This window comes from Eublepharis macularius, chromosome 8, assembly GCF_028583425.1.
Source record: "Eublepharis macularius isolate TG4126 chromosome 8, MPM_Emac_v1.0, whole genome shotgun sequence".
Taxonomy (NCBI): domain Eukaryota; kingdom Metazoa; phylum Chordata; class Lepidosauria; order Squamata; family Eublepharidae; genus Eublepharis; species Eublepharis macularius.
In genome coordinates, this window is record NC_072797.1 from 54,941,650 (window position 1) to 54,956,817 (window position 15,168).

Here is a 15,168-nt window from a genome sequence, read left to right on the forward strand (position 1 = left end):
GTCCAGTGATGGCTTCTTTAAGAGAGGTCTCACCACAGCTTCTTCCTTTAATGGCCCAGGAAAAATCCCGGTGCTCAAGGATATGTTAACAATGGCTTCCAACAAGGACCATAGCCCTTCTGTGCTGGCTTTTACCAGCCATGATGGGCATGGGTCCAAGGGGCATGTGGTGGGCCTGACTGATTGCAGGGTCCTGTCAATCTCCTCTCCAGATACTGGACTGAACTGATCAAATGTTAGCTCCAAAGATGGCCAAGGGATCTCGAGTTCCTTCACTTTATCAATTGTGACTGGTAAATCGCGGTGGAGAGACAAAATTTTATCAGCAAAACAGCACCCAAAAGCCTCACAGCCAGTATCTGAATTCTGAATTTGGCGGCCTCCCTCTGAGAGGGAGACCAACGACCGAACCACATTAAACAATTTTGCTGGGGCTGCGAGCTAGCTGATGCGATGGAGGCTGTATAAAACTCTTTCTTCACAGCCTTCACCGCCACCTCATAGGCTTTCATAAACGTCCTATAAGATGATCTTGCCTCTTCATCTCGAGATCGTCGCCACACTCGCTCAAGCCATCTTAGCTCCCACTTCTTCTGACGAAGCTCCTCTGTATACCAGGGAGCCTGCCTTGCATGGGGGATAAAATCTTGGGAGCAATTTCATCGATGGCTTCAGAGAGTCAGCATTGCCAATCCTCCACCAACTCATCTAATGAACCGCTGAGGAGCATAGGATCCTGCAGAGCGTTCTGGAATCTAATTGGATCCATAAGTCTTCATGAATGAGAATAAATCAGTTCGCCGACCTTGCGAGGGGGGGTGGTATCCCCAGCCGAGCCTTCAGAACAGAGTGGTCTGACCATGGCACTGGTTCTATTGCCTCCAGATCCACATTCAACCCCATCCCAAAGATCAAATCTAGCATGTAGTCCGCTTGATGTGTAGGGGTTGATACATATTGAGAGAGTCCTAGTGCTGCCATGGAAGCTACCAGGTCCACAGCCTGCACAGAGGAGGCATCATCGGCATGGACTCTGAAGTCCCCCAGCACCATCACTCTGGAGTACTCCAAAGCCCACCCCGCCACCACCTCCAGCAGGCGCAACAGAGTATCTGCTGGTGCGCTAGGAGGTTGGTATACCAGACAGACAGCCAAACTCTCCTCGGCACCCCACACCAGGCCTACACATTCAGTGCCAGAGATCTCGGGGGCGGGGAGCGGCTTGAAGAAGAAAGACTCTGGACAAGGATTGCCACCCCTCCCCCGGCCCCCTGTTCAAGATTGATGGACCAAATATTCGGGGGGGGTCAGTTTTCCCAGGGTGACCATTTCACCCTCCCTCACCCAGATTTCAGTCATGCATACCAGGTCTACATCACTCATTGCAAATAAATCTTGCAGTGTTGCAGTCTTATTATTTATGAACCTGGCATTGTCAGGTCCATTAAATCTAAATACAGAAATTAAAATTTAAATACAGAAAATTTAAATACAGAAATTATCTACACCTCTCTCTCTCACACACACAAAAACTCAATCAAATATTGTTAAACTGTGCTACTCTCAGCAATTTTTACCCAACGTAATCCAGAAAAAATTCTGATACCATTTCAATCCATTTGCTTCAAATATAGTTGCTTTTCTAGTAGCAATACAAGAGAACTCTCTATATACTTTAATGGGACACTTCAAATTCCTTACTCAAAGATAACAGGCAAATTTTTAGAAGGATTATGGTTCAGATGACGCTTCTACCATATCTGCAATTTCTACCACAGAGCACATACCATATCTGCAACTTCTGCCACAGAGCACATAGATTTTTTTTCCCAAACAAGAATAATTAAGGCTGCTACTTTCGGGTAATAAATCAGGTAGGTCATCTAAAAACCTTCTGACTGACAAAAAAACATCTTAGATTAAAAGAGCAGCATATTTTTAAGAAGATGCACAGTATTTTTTGTGTAAAACTCATGGCTGTTAGGCACTGAGAGCCAAAACACACGTTAAGAAATACCTAGGTTCAGCACGTGTTCTCTTACCTCAAGGTTTGCTGGGATCTGTAGGCGTCCTGGAAGCTTAAAGTTTAGCATTTACAGAGCAGCAGGGAGGGAAATACAGGCGCCTGTATTTCCCTTCCCCTTTCTGCTGCTCTGTAAATGCTAAACTTGTTCTCTTACCTCAAAGTTTGCCGGGATCTGTAGGTGTCCTGGAAGCTTAAAGTTTAGCATTTACAGAGCAGCAGGAAGGGGAAGGGAAATACAGGCGCCTGTATTTCCCTCCCTGCTGCTCTGTAAATGCTAAACTTTAAGCTTCCAGGACACCTACAGATCCCGGCAAACCTTGAGTTAAGAGAACACGTGCTGTACCTAGGTATTTCTTAACGTGTGTTTTGGCTCTAAGAAGAGCCATGCTGGATCATGCCAAAGGCCCAACTAATCCAGCATTCTGTTCAGACAGTGGTTGATCAGTTATCTCTAGGACTGCTCTGCATCCTCTCACCTGTGCTCCCCAGCAACTGATTTGAAGATTTGGATTATATTCTGGATATAAACTGAATGAAAAGACCAAGATAATGATATTATTGATAAATAAAGATGAACAAAATGAGAAAGAAAAAAATAACACATCGTGTGATTATCAGTAAACTAATCAAATATCTGGGAATATATGTGACAGGACAAAATGATAACCTATACAATGATAACTATCAAAAAGTTTTGACAGACATCATTGAAGATTTACAAAGATGGGAAAACTGAATATTTCATAGCTAGGGAGAGTCTCCGCTGTTAAAATGAATACATTACCAAAATTTCTTGTTTCAAATGTTGACAATTCACATAGATGAAAAGTTTTTTTTAAAGTGGCAAAAAAGGATAAATGGCTTTGTATGGAATGAGAAGAAACCAAGGAGAAAATTTAAAATATTACAAAATGAAAAAGCCCAGGTGAGTTGGCGGTACCAAATATCAAATTGTACTGCCAAGCGGCAACAGAAGTTTGGATAACAGGTTGGGTTATAAATCTGAACAGAAGACATATAACATTGGAGAAAACTGATATCAAGGAAGGAGTTCATAATTATTTATGGATTAAGAAATCACTAAAAGCTAGATGGCACTCATATTTTGACAGATGGACTATTAAAAATATGGTTTCAATGTAGAAACAGACTAAGTCTGCCAATTTCACCACTGACATCACTAACTGATACCTACTACGATATTACTACAAGAAATAGAATTGATCATGTAAATTATGAATATATGATGGACAAGCATGGAAAAATAAAAACATGGCAAGAAATTCAAGCTCAAGTGAAAAACATTCCATGGTTGATGTATCATCAAGTGGAATCCAAATTCAAATTCAAAGAGCAACTATCTGTCTAACAGAAAAAACAAGTGTTTGAATCAGTGGAGATTCAAAACACTTGTTAGGAAAAGTATATGGGCAGCTCAATCCTAAGAGGCGGGGGAAGTGCATAGGGAGAGAATTAAGGCACTGGTGGAAGTGGCTCCTACACAGGCGCAATGCCCTTCTGCCAGCAGCGGCACGAGGCATGCTACCGCTGCTGGGCCGCTGCCGGCAGGAACGCTTGGTGGGTGGATGGAGGAAGAGAAGCAGCGCAGGGCCCCACACCGGTGCAGAAGGGGGCAGGGTGGAGCCAGAGTTAGTTCGCTTCCTAAGCCCTTCCAGGCGTGGGAACGCCCCAGTGGTGCAAAAGAGCTACACATCAGAAAAAGGCGGCGTAGCCCATAGGGGCCCGTTGTCTGGGAGGTATTAGGCCCATCCCCCCATGCCTGCCCCCGTACCGAGAAAGCACATAGGCATAGGACTAAGGAGGGGACCAATCCAGGATTGACCATGTGGTGGGCGAGCCCCTCCCAACGCCCAATCCCCGCAGTTGCCACCCTTCAAAACACCTGGCTGTGCTGGCCACGGCCAGGTAAGTGGGAAAGAGGCCGGAGGCTCTGCCAGTCTGCCCCGGGGTGTGGGAACTTTGTTCACGAGGTAGGAGAGCCAGAAGTAATAGTGGGGGGTGTCTGACTGCACAGGGGAGAACTTTGTGGGATTTCGGTTGAGTGGTGCAGTCACACAGGGGTGATCGGGCAGAGTCTGTAATATCAGGTGGTCCACCCCATCCCACTACCAATTCTTCTCTTAGGACACCTAAGTGTTGAATCCTAGCACGGGACCGGTCAAGAAACTGTAGCCAGGTGAGGTGGGGCGTGGGTGGCTAGGAGATCTCTTCCACCTGGCTGCCACACCAGTGCCTGCCAAAGCTCCACCCCCTCCTCAAAGCAGGGGCTTGCCGGTGAGGGGCTTGGTGGGGGCAGCAGCAGTCTATGTTGGTGGTGCTGGAGTTGACAGTGGCTGATGAGGTCTTTGGGTTCTGGCCCCCAACCACATCCAGGCCGTGGGATGGATCCCAGGTGGCAGCGTGTGTCCAGGTTGAGCAGGTGGCTGGGCTGGAGGAGGGGCCACCTGGATGGACGCGCCTCCTGAGTCCTGACATCTCTAACTGCACAATCCTATGCAGAGTAACTGCGGTTTAAACACATTGATTTCAGTGGGCTAAGACTACAGTGACTGCACAGGACTGCTTTGTAGTAGTAGTAGTTTATTTTTCACCGTCAGTGACCAGCAATACTTTTTAACCCTGGCTTTACTCTCTGACAGGCGAAGTGTGCCAATACACAGTGCCCTTACTGAGGAGGGTCACGTGACAACCATTCACATGCTGCACCGGTGAGGTCCTTGTCAAAGGCACCACTGCTGGTCCCACGCATGGAGTCCATTCTGGAGCCCATGGCGGACCTACTTGGCTGCAAATGGCATGGCGACAGCCTGTTCAGTTGGATATTTGTTTGTTTGTTTCTATTGCAGGCATGTCGACACCCATCAGTAAACGCGAGGGGGATGGCTCTGGCTGCAGCGGCTCAGCTGTGACAACTTTCCCAGTTGGCACTGCCTGCAGAACTTGTCCAGATGGTGGTGTGCCCTGCTGCCCTGCCCCCAAGTGGGCATGGCACTGAGCCGGCCGGGCAGGGAGGGAGTAATCGCTAGGCATCCGGACGTTCAACACGGCCCCCTCTGGGGGTCTGGGTCTGGCACGAGGCCGCATGCCCCCTGGAACATGTGCTGTGCAATAAAGGTTGAGCCACAAGCTACTTCTATCTCTGTCTGTTCTAAGTAACTTGCCCTGTGCCCTCCTCACATCCCATGTGCCGAGGGCCAGTGGAGGGAGCAGCTGGCCGGGGCCAGGGGGCTGAAGATGGTTGGGAATGGGGTCAGTTCTCATGAACCCTGGCCCCCTTGGCGAAAATATGAGCAGCCAGCAGGTGGTTGCCAGGTGTCAGGGGGGAGGTCCTGCAACCGCAGGGAGGGGCATTCCATTTGCAGCTGTAGCTAAAACAGTAAAGCCCCATAAATCAGTCACCCCCCTCCATGGTGGACCTGACCCCAGCTTCCTGGAGCCGCCCCTGTGGTAAGTTCTATGCCCAGCACCTTGTGGAGCCCTGGCAAGCAGCCACACCTGTGGGGCACCAGCCAGGTATTCAGATTAACAAGGCATGGTTGTTGGGAGGAGCGGGGGGCAGTGCCAGGCTGTGAGTGGGTCTCCCTGTTCCTGTTCCTGCCTACTGCAATCAGCACCTGGGACCACTACCACCACCCAGCTTGAGCAAATGACCCCCTCATAGGTCGTTGGCCCCATCCTGCCCATGGTGTTGCCCATTGGCCCCGCCCATGAGGGCAGCAACGGACTGCCCTGCTTGCCCCAATTGCCTGAATCCTGGCCACCTGAGGCTGCTCTGACGTTTATCTGCCATGTGTTCTCCTTGCCCAGGGTGGGTGGCCCAGGTGGCCTCCCCCAGCCATGGTGTGCCTCCCTTCACTGGCGGGCATCACAAGTACCCCCCTTTCCAAGAAATGCAGCAGGTGAAGCAGGTGTTCATTGCCAGTCTAGGTGCTGTGCCACAAATGCCACTGCCTGTTTTACACCCAGCCTCTGCACCCTGCACCGTCCCCATCCAGCAAGGGGGGCACTGATCTTGGGGATCTGGACAGGGGCCCCAAGGGCAGATTTCTTCTGGCCTCACATGCCAGAGTGGCTGCACCTGGCCTTCCCAGCCAGGACACCGCAGGAATGCTCTGTATAGGTGCGCAGGTCAGTCATCTGGTGCAGCAGCGAGGGAACGACGGCAGTCTCCCACACACATTGCACAGTTCCCACCATGGACGTTCGGGTGTGGCTGCCTGAGAATCTGCTGGCCCCAAGAGTGCCCCCGCAGCAGGCAGGAACATGTATGCGCCCCTGTCCAGTGCCCTGCGTCACTCATCCTTCCCTCCCCGGCAAGGCCAGCGGGATCCTGGTGTGTGTGCCAGGCATTAGCCCCTCCAGGGCGCCAGGCTGGCTGCAAATCAATGGGCAGAAATGCGGCAGCTGGCACCAGAGGATGGGTCATGTGGCCCCATGGCCCCAGGGACCGCCATCCAGCCCCTTGTATTTGCGCCCTTTTTGGCTGCACTCTGACACCGCTGCCAGACAGAGATGGACGGTGATGGCTGGCGGGAGCAGTGGGTGGCAAGGTTCGGGGCTCAGCTGATTGGCAAGGCGGTCGGGAACAAGCTCCTTTCAGACGAGGGAGCTAGGGTTGTGCAGCCCCTCCACCTTGAGGAATTCTTCCTGGACCGCACGGAGGAGGCCCGCCTTGTATGGCACCGCATTGATGAGGCTTTGTGCAAGGCAGAGCATGACCACCTGGAGGAGGAGGTGGCAGTGGGCCCCAAGCAAAGTAAGTCAGGGAGTCCCTCCTGTAGATCAGCCTGCAGCATATGCCCACATGTGGGGGAAAGGCGGAATCCCTCACAGCTGCAGGATGTGGATGGCAAGCCGCCACCGCGCAGCAGCTGCTGCCATGGAAGCTCTACACGCACGTGCCCAGGGCACCCAACAAGCCAGCACTAACTTTTTTCTCTCACCTCTGAAGGGTTCACCGATGAGAGATGAATGCTCACCATGGACATGGTGCACGGGGCATACCTGAGGTGCACGGGGCATACCCAAGGTGCCAGGAAGCCATGTCACATGAGTGCTGCTGACTGCAGGGATGCAGGCGAGGGGAGCAGGGAGGCTAGCAGCAACGGCAGGATGGGTGGAGACGATGCGGACCCTTATGGTGCCTCTCCCCTCGTATTGCCCCTGCAGCAGTGCCCGACCGGAGCGCCTCAATTGATGAGAAGGAGCTGTATAAAGGCTTCACTGCCTGGTCACCGTCCTGTTACCAGCTGCTCACCACCATACCTGAGGATGACCTGGGGGAGGGGCCGAGCAGCAAAAGGGCCAGGTGAGACCTGGGCACCTTGGAGACCGTGCTGGGTGCCGGGTCGTAAGCCCCCAGAGAGGTGACTGGATCCCCAGCCAGAACCTCATCCCCGGACTGAGACTATGTGGTGGAGGCCATCGCCATCTTCTGTCCAGACGCCTCACCCATCCCTCTCCCTTTAAATTTGAAGTTATGTACTTGTTCGTCAATGAATGTTGTTGTTGTTTAAACTTGTGTCGTCTCTCATGGGGGGTGGGAATGGGCCCACAGGGTCCATTTTCTGTTATATTTTCTGGTACTATACATCATTGAGTCACCCACACTCTTGGATTTTATACATTATAGTTATTTTTTTTTTAAAAAAGACTACAGCGAATTCTAACAATTTATTGAGCTGTAACTTCTCACTTCCCTCAGAAGAGAACAAATACAGCCAAGTAGATATTAACATACCCCACATAGAATCATAAGGTTGGAAGGGATCTCCAGGTTCATCTAGTCCAACCGCCAACACAATGCAGGAAATTTACAACTACCTCCCCTCCCCCCTGTCACACCCAGTGACCCTTGCTTCATGCCCAAAAGATGGCAAAACACTGTTATGATCCCTAGCCAAACTGGCCTGGGGAAAATTGCCACCTGAACCCAACATGGTGATTGGCATGATATAACCCTTCCTGCCCTCCCTCTCATGATCTGCCTAGGTTAACAGAATCAGCATTGCTGTCAGATGGCCATCTAGCCTCTGCTTATAAACCTCGAAAGAAGGAGAGCCCACCACCTTCTGAGGAAGCCTGTTCCACTGAGGGACTGTTCTGTCAGGAAGTTCTTCCTAATGTTTAGCCAAAAACTCTTTTGATTTAATTTCAATCCGTTGGTTCTGATCTAACCTTCTGGGGCATGGCAAACAACTCTGTGCCATCATCTATATGGCAGCCTTTCAAGTAATTGAAGATGGTTATCATATTACCTCTCAGTCGTCTCCTCTTCAGGCTAAATATACTGAGCAACCTTTCCTCATAGGACTTGGTCTCCAGTCCTCTCACCATCTTCGTTGTCAAAATTGCTACAGCAGACATAGTAGTTGCAACACTAGGACAGCATGATCAGAGATGTTATGGGGAGTGTTGCCAGCTCCAGGTTGGGAAATTCCTGGAGATTTGGGGGTGAACTCTGAAGATGGTGAGATGTACTTACTTGATACTGATGGTATTAACCTCCTACTGTATAATCCACCTTGAGTGAGAAAGGCGGACTATAAATGACGTAAATAAATAAATAAATAAATAAATAGAGAGGGGAAGGACTTCATCAGGGTATAATGTCATAGAGGCCACCCTCCAAACCAGCAATTTTCTTCAGGGATACTGATCTCTGTGGCTTGGAAATCTGTTGTAATTCCATGAGATCTCCAGCCACTAACAGGAGGTTGGCAACCCTAATTTAGCAACGTGCCAAATGTTCACCCTCAATCATTTTAGGTTCAGATGACCATCACTCCAAATTCCTGGATGCCCCCCTAGAAACTTTTCACACATTCACTACACATGCATTCCTGTTTGCTGTATAAACACTGCACAAACTAGACTATATGCGTTTATGCACTGAGCCGTTCTCACTGGTTGGTCAGACATCAAACATCCCAAGGAAATGCTTAAATACTACCTTTTTCATCACTCTATAATAGCTTGCAGAAAGCCACATACAATGTTACCCTCAACCAAAAGACCCACATTTATTTCCATTCTTGGCATCTTAGCAGTCAGACCCTCCCTCGCAACCGAAAGGGCAGTTTATAAATATGGAAATATCATAAACCCCTTCTCTTCATGTGCCCTGAGCACAAGACATGCTGCCTGGCTAGGTGGAATGGTTCCCAATCAAGCTGAAGTTAGAAAATTACTGGAACCTGAGCCTTGAGGCAAGACTGGCTAGCAGCTCCACACCCCAGAGATGTGCACAGACTTAAGACAAAAGTGGTCTTCCAGGAGTTCCTGAGTTAATCTCATCCACACCCTTCCAGTCTTCCCCCTTACACCTTCCTAATCAGGTTATTCAGGGAACTGGTAACTCTACCCTTCTCCCTCTGTGGTGAAGGACATCTTTGGGTGCTTCCTACCATCCAATCAGGGAGGCAGGCCCTAATTTTTCTTCCTCTTCTTGTCTGGCACATGGGACACCCTTTCCTCAGTTCTGTTCCTGCCTCTAGGGAGAGCAGTTCTGTACCAGGCTTTGCCTACTATTTGTTTGAGATTTAGACTCCCTTTTTTGTTTTTGTTCTTATCTCTTCCTCTAAACCTACCCTTTTTGCCTGTCTTTTAGCCTACAAACTTCTGTTCAAGATTCCTTTCTCTACCTTCCTGCTGTCCTCTCCTTCTCCTTGCTTTCTCTTCCTCGTTGGCATGGGCAACCCCCACCATCACTCCAAACATTGGATGGAAGCCAGGGATTCTGATGACAGCTTCCTCAATGACAAAGAATACATCCCAGTAGCCACTTTGTACATGGCAGAGAATGACAGATCCAACACTGACATGCCCCTTGGTTTGTGCACACTGCTGGCAATGAGTCAGCCATTTTAGAGCTGCAGAAGCACTTCAAATGGCCCGTCTTTCTGAGGGGGAACCGGAAACAACTTTGTGCTCCTGCTGTGCAGCTGTGAGCAATGTTCTCCTCCAGCCCACAGAATTGGTGGGAAAAAATACTGGGAGTCTCTCCAGTTCTTGGGCAACATTGAATACTGTCTATATCAAACTCCCATCGGGAGATTTCCTTGCAGGCTTCTTTCCTTCAGATCAAGCCACCCAAAAAAACACCTTCTCATTGGTTGAGTAACGTACCTGGGCCAAAGAATGTACGCATGTCTGTTAACCTTATTAATTTACTAAGGAAAGCCGTGAGAGAGGAAATTTATGGCTTCTGCCAGTCTGAAGCATCAGCTAAAGATAAGGCTGCATCCGACCCTTCCTCACCCCCCTCCACCTCCAAATTGAACACCAGCTAGCACTCAAGGGGCGGCCTACCAAAGTCACCCCCAAAACGAACTTAGGATAGAGAAGCATGCAGGGAACCTCTCTGGAGATGGGATCAGCCCTCTGATAGCTAATCTAATGGCAAGAGGAAGGGGGTTCTTATTAAATGAGGAGGAGGAGGAAATCTCTGTGCTAGAATAAACAGCATGTCTCTTTAATGCTAAGGGCTATCGGTATAGCTTGGCTTTAGAGCTGCAGAACCATCTCTTGGGGGAGGAGGACATCAAGTCAGGAAACTACAAATCCAGGCACAGGAGAAACAAAAAGTTCTTTCCCAGGAATGGCTTGTCAGAAAAGGTCTTTCTAGCTTAAGTCTAAGTGGTCTCAGCCATCAGCCAATGTCAATTCCCATTTTAAAAAACTGTACTGATTACCTTCTTTGCTAATGAAATGCCTGTGAGTGATTCTCCAAGGGCTGCGCTGCAATCTTTTGGTTTCTTATCAGAAGACAGGGACAACCTAGACAAGAAGGCAGAGGCAGCTGGAGAGAGTTCATGAAGCCATTGCAATGGCCATTAAGGCTGCAGTTATACCCTCCATCATCTCCAGAGTGTCTGTAGTGTGGATGAGAAAACTAATCCAACTTCTTCCAGACAATAATAAAAGTTTCCTCAAAGGGGCAAACAGGATCTTAGAAGCCAGTACCTGTATGGCAGATACCACCCCGGACTAACTTACCTTTTTCTCAAGAGCTAGAGCCTCAGCAGTAGTGGCACAATGACCCTTTTGGCTAAGAGCATTAGCCAGCTGACCTATTCCATTATAAGGGGATAAATAGTTCAGAGTTGCTCTTGAAAAGATCTTGAAAAGATCTTGATCGAGACCCAGGACAATTCAGCTTGCCCAGCAGCAGCATAGCTGCTTGAGCTGGGAGCCATCATTTGCAGCCCCACCCGGAGGAAAGGAGACAGGCTCTCTTCCCAGGCATCCGGGGCTTTGGCTGGGGGTGGAGCCAAGAGCCTTTTGCAGGCAGCTCTGTTTCCCCCTGGCCGCAGTTGCATTGTGCGCTCGGAGGAAGCAGGAGCGATTCCTCTTCTCTCCCTTCCTTTCGAGAGGCGAGTGGCAGGGAGTAACCTGGGCTGGGCTGACTGAGAGCTTTGTTCTAGCTGTGCTATCGGCCTGTGTGACATCGCGCAAGACTCTCGCAAGAAGTCACTATCTTCCGCATTTTTTGCGTGATGTTTCGCAACGTTCCAGAAGCAGGTAAGTAGTGTGAAAACGGCCCTGGAGAATTTAGCCTTATCCACCACTTACCTTTTCCCAGAGGGGGATCGGTGAATGATGGCATTCCCGAAGAGCTCTGTTCAGTGCACTATACTTCCTTTGACCAAGCAGTCAAGGTTGTGTGGGGTGGGAGCTGAAATGGCAAAGTGAGATATTAAGTCTGCCTTTCGCCTGCTCCCTGTTCACACAGAAGATTTTGAGCTCCTGGGGTTTTCATTTGAGGGCAAGTTTTACATGGGGTGTTCCATATCGTGTTTGGCATTTGAGCGCTTTAGTTCCTTTTTGGAATGGGAGTTGCGACGCTGCTGTGCTTGCCCTGATACCGTTCATTATTTAGATGACTTTATGATGTCGGGGCCAGTGGGCACGGGGCAGCGTGCCAAGCTATTGGCTGGGTTCACGGAAATGGTGGTGGAACTGGGAGTTCCTTTAGCTCATGAAAAAACTGAAGGACCATCTGTGGTCCTAACCTTTTGGGTATAGAATTAGACACAGTACAACAGACTTTGAGGTTGCCCTTAGAGAAAATGGTGGATCTTAGGGCTCGGTTGAATGACTGTTTGAGTAAAGACAAGGTAACTCTTCTTGAGTTGCAGCAATTAGTTGGCCATTTAAATTTTACCTGTAAGGCAGTTGCTCCAGGGAGGGCTTTCCTCAGGCGGCTGTGCGATGCTATGGGGACCGTATGGTTGCCTCATCATCGGTTATGAATTAGTAAAGGAATGAGTGAAGACTTACTGGTTTGGCACGATTTCTTGGATTTCTTTAATGGGGTGACTTTTTGGAGGGAGGATCTGCTGTTAGAAGTCAAGCTCCAGGTCACCTCTGAGGCCTCTGGGTCTACAGGCTTTGGGGTATTTTTTAGGGGCCATTGGTGTGCCGACCAATGGCCAGCAGATTGGGTAGCACATTTTTTTAGTTCTTTCCCTTGTTAGTTGCAGTTTATCTTTGGGGACCAGAGCTGGCCAATCAAGCAGTCCACTTTTGGTGTGACAACTTGGCAGTTGTGCATGTGGTCAACACTCTGTCTTCTAAATCTCCCAGGGCAATGAGGCTTGTAAGGGCAATCACCTTGAAATGTTTACAATTAAGCACTTTATTTAGGGCCAGACATGTTCCTGGAGTTAATAATGGTGCGGCACATGCTTTTGCCTTACCGCACGGTCGTAGAGCTACCGTACAACCGTGCGGTAAGGCAGCTCTATGAGTTTAGGGCAACGGCAACGCTCCAGCAGTTGTGGCCCATCCCGCCTGAACACCTGATGAACTTTTGTGTGGTGCAGTACGGGAGAGGTCGTTCTGTAAAGTCCATTCGGGGACAGCTGGCTGCTTTAGCCTTTGCAAGCAAAGCACGCGGCTTTCCTGAGTTTACAGGAGTATTCAGGATTTGGAAAATGTTAGAGGGCTGGTCTAGGGAAGTTAGGATACCTGGGGACCCCAGGCAGCCCATCTCCCCATCAGTCTTGAGGGGGTTGGGGGCTGTCGGGGCGGGGGGGGGGAGATGTGCTCCTCTGTGTATGAAGGGAAGCTCTTTCATGCTGCTTCCTTAACAGCATTCTTTGGGGCCCTGTGGGTCAGTGAGTTGGTGTCCCTATCTCGTAAAGACACTTCTGGCTGGGCCTTGTCAGCCCAGGATATTAAATTTGTTGGGGATAAGGTCTCCCTTTGTATTTGGCAATCCAAGACGGATCAGTGGCAATGGGGGAGTACTTTGCTTTTGCACTCCTGTAGGGAGCAGGAGCTTTGCCCTGTTAGGGCCCTCAGGGAGTATGTGGAACTTTGTGGGGAAGGCCAGGGTGTTTTATTCCACCATGAAGATCAGACCCCCTTAACTAAGGATCAATTTTGGGCGGTGACTGAGAGGGCTCTTAAGAGACTTGGTTTGCCAGGGGTTAAATTCAGCACCCATTCCTTTAGGATTGGGGCTGCCTCTACGGCAACAGCTATGGGGTACCCTCACCAGCCAATACAGCACATGGGCAGGTGGCGATCGGGGAATTTTTGGAGCTATATCTGCCCCTTGCTTCAGTTTTAAAAAGTCATACTAATTGCTCTTTCCTTAGGTGCCGTGTCGGGCCAAGGAAAGAAGAGGATCCTGATTTGTGGCCACAGCACGGTGTTCTGGGCAGCCTATCAAGCCAGAAGAACGCCAATTGGATCACAGCTGGGTTTGAGTGCTGTGGCCACTGTGGAGTGGCAGGGACAGCGTGGCCTTAGATGGCCGGGCCTGCTGCTGCTCTTGTTTTGGGGAAGGACGGGTCCTCCCCCACATCTTGTGGTCAACCATCTTGGTGGTAATGACCTGGGGCTAATGCAGAGTAAGGCCCTGTCAATGCAGGTAGCTGAAGACCTTGGAGTTATAAGCAGCCAATGGCCAGGCATGCTTATATTTTGGTCAGAGACACTACAAAGACAGGTTTGGTGGGAAGCATTTAATCCTAGGGCAATTGAGGGGGCCTGGCATAAGGCAAATTATGCCATTAAGAAGTCCTTGGGGGATGGCTTGGGTATTTATTTGCCACATCCTAGAATTAGGGCCGAATTTGCCCACCTCTACCGAGGTGACCGTGTATACCTGTCGACAGAGGGCAATGAGTTATTTCTTTCTTTTTTTATATAAATTTTTTATTTTTCAAACTACAAAACACTACACAGCACTACACAAGACTATCACAAGGAAAGGGGAGAGGGAAGGGACAAAGGGGGATGGAAAAAAAAGAGGGGGGGGAATGAACTACAAACACTAAACACTACACTTCAATGTTTTCCCTTCATACTGTCATAATACAAAAATAGCTCCATAGGATAATGATGGAGTGGTTAATCATACAGAGAATAAACATTTCAAATTCTGATTAAACTTTCCTCCCCCTTCTAGGTCCCGGACGCAATTCTCTCTGTGCAACCGCTGTTGCGGTGCTCTCCTCCTCCTCCCCCCCTCCGGCTTCTCCTTTTCTTCGTTCTCGGTGCAGCAGAATTCCGGGTTTTTATTCTCAAAATCCTTTAGTTGATCTTCTGATAGTATCTTATAGGCCTGATCTTTATATCTAAACCATATTCCTTCCGGGAATAACCATTTGTACTTTATTCCATGGTCCCTCAGAAGAGCTGCAAACTTTTTATACTTAAAACGCCTTTTCCGGACTAGAAATGGAACGTCCTTCAAAATCTTGACTTTCAAACCCATAAAGTCCAAATCCGCATTGTATGAGTTATATAGGATGGTGTCCCGAATCTTTTTAAATGAAAAGTCAATAATGATCTCACGAGGCAACTGTCGCTTTGTTGCATATTTTGAAGAAGCCCGACGGACCTCCAAAATGGCGCTTTTAACCTCTTCTTTAGTCGTCCTCGCAGGTATCGCCAATAGTTCCGAGACCACCTCCCACAGATCCTCATTTTCCTCCTCTTTCACGTTTTGGAGACGCAAAATTGTCTGCGTTCGTTCCATCTGTAGCCCGATCAGCTGGTTCTCAACCAACTTCAGCTCCTTTTTTGTAGCCTTCACAAGTGACGCACTTTCCAGAGCAGACTTCTCTGCCCCCGCGCTACTTCCTTAATGGTTTTCACTTCGCTTT

The 15,168-nt window shown here is 49.1% G+C and overlaps 1 protein-coding gene across 1 annotated transcript in view; it reads right to left on the bottom strand.

The window, feature by feature from the left end:
• The window catches only part of MCTP1 (multiple C2 and transmembrane domain containing 1), a 412,208-nt gene that overhangs the window by 108,913 nt on the left and 288,127 nt on the right, over positions 1–15,168 (bottom strand). The window lies entirely within an intron of this gene.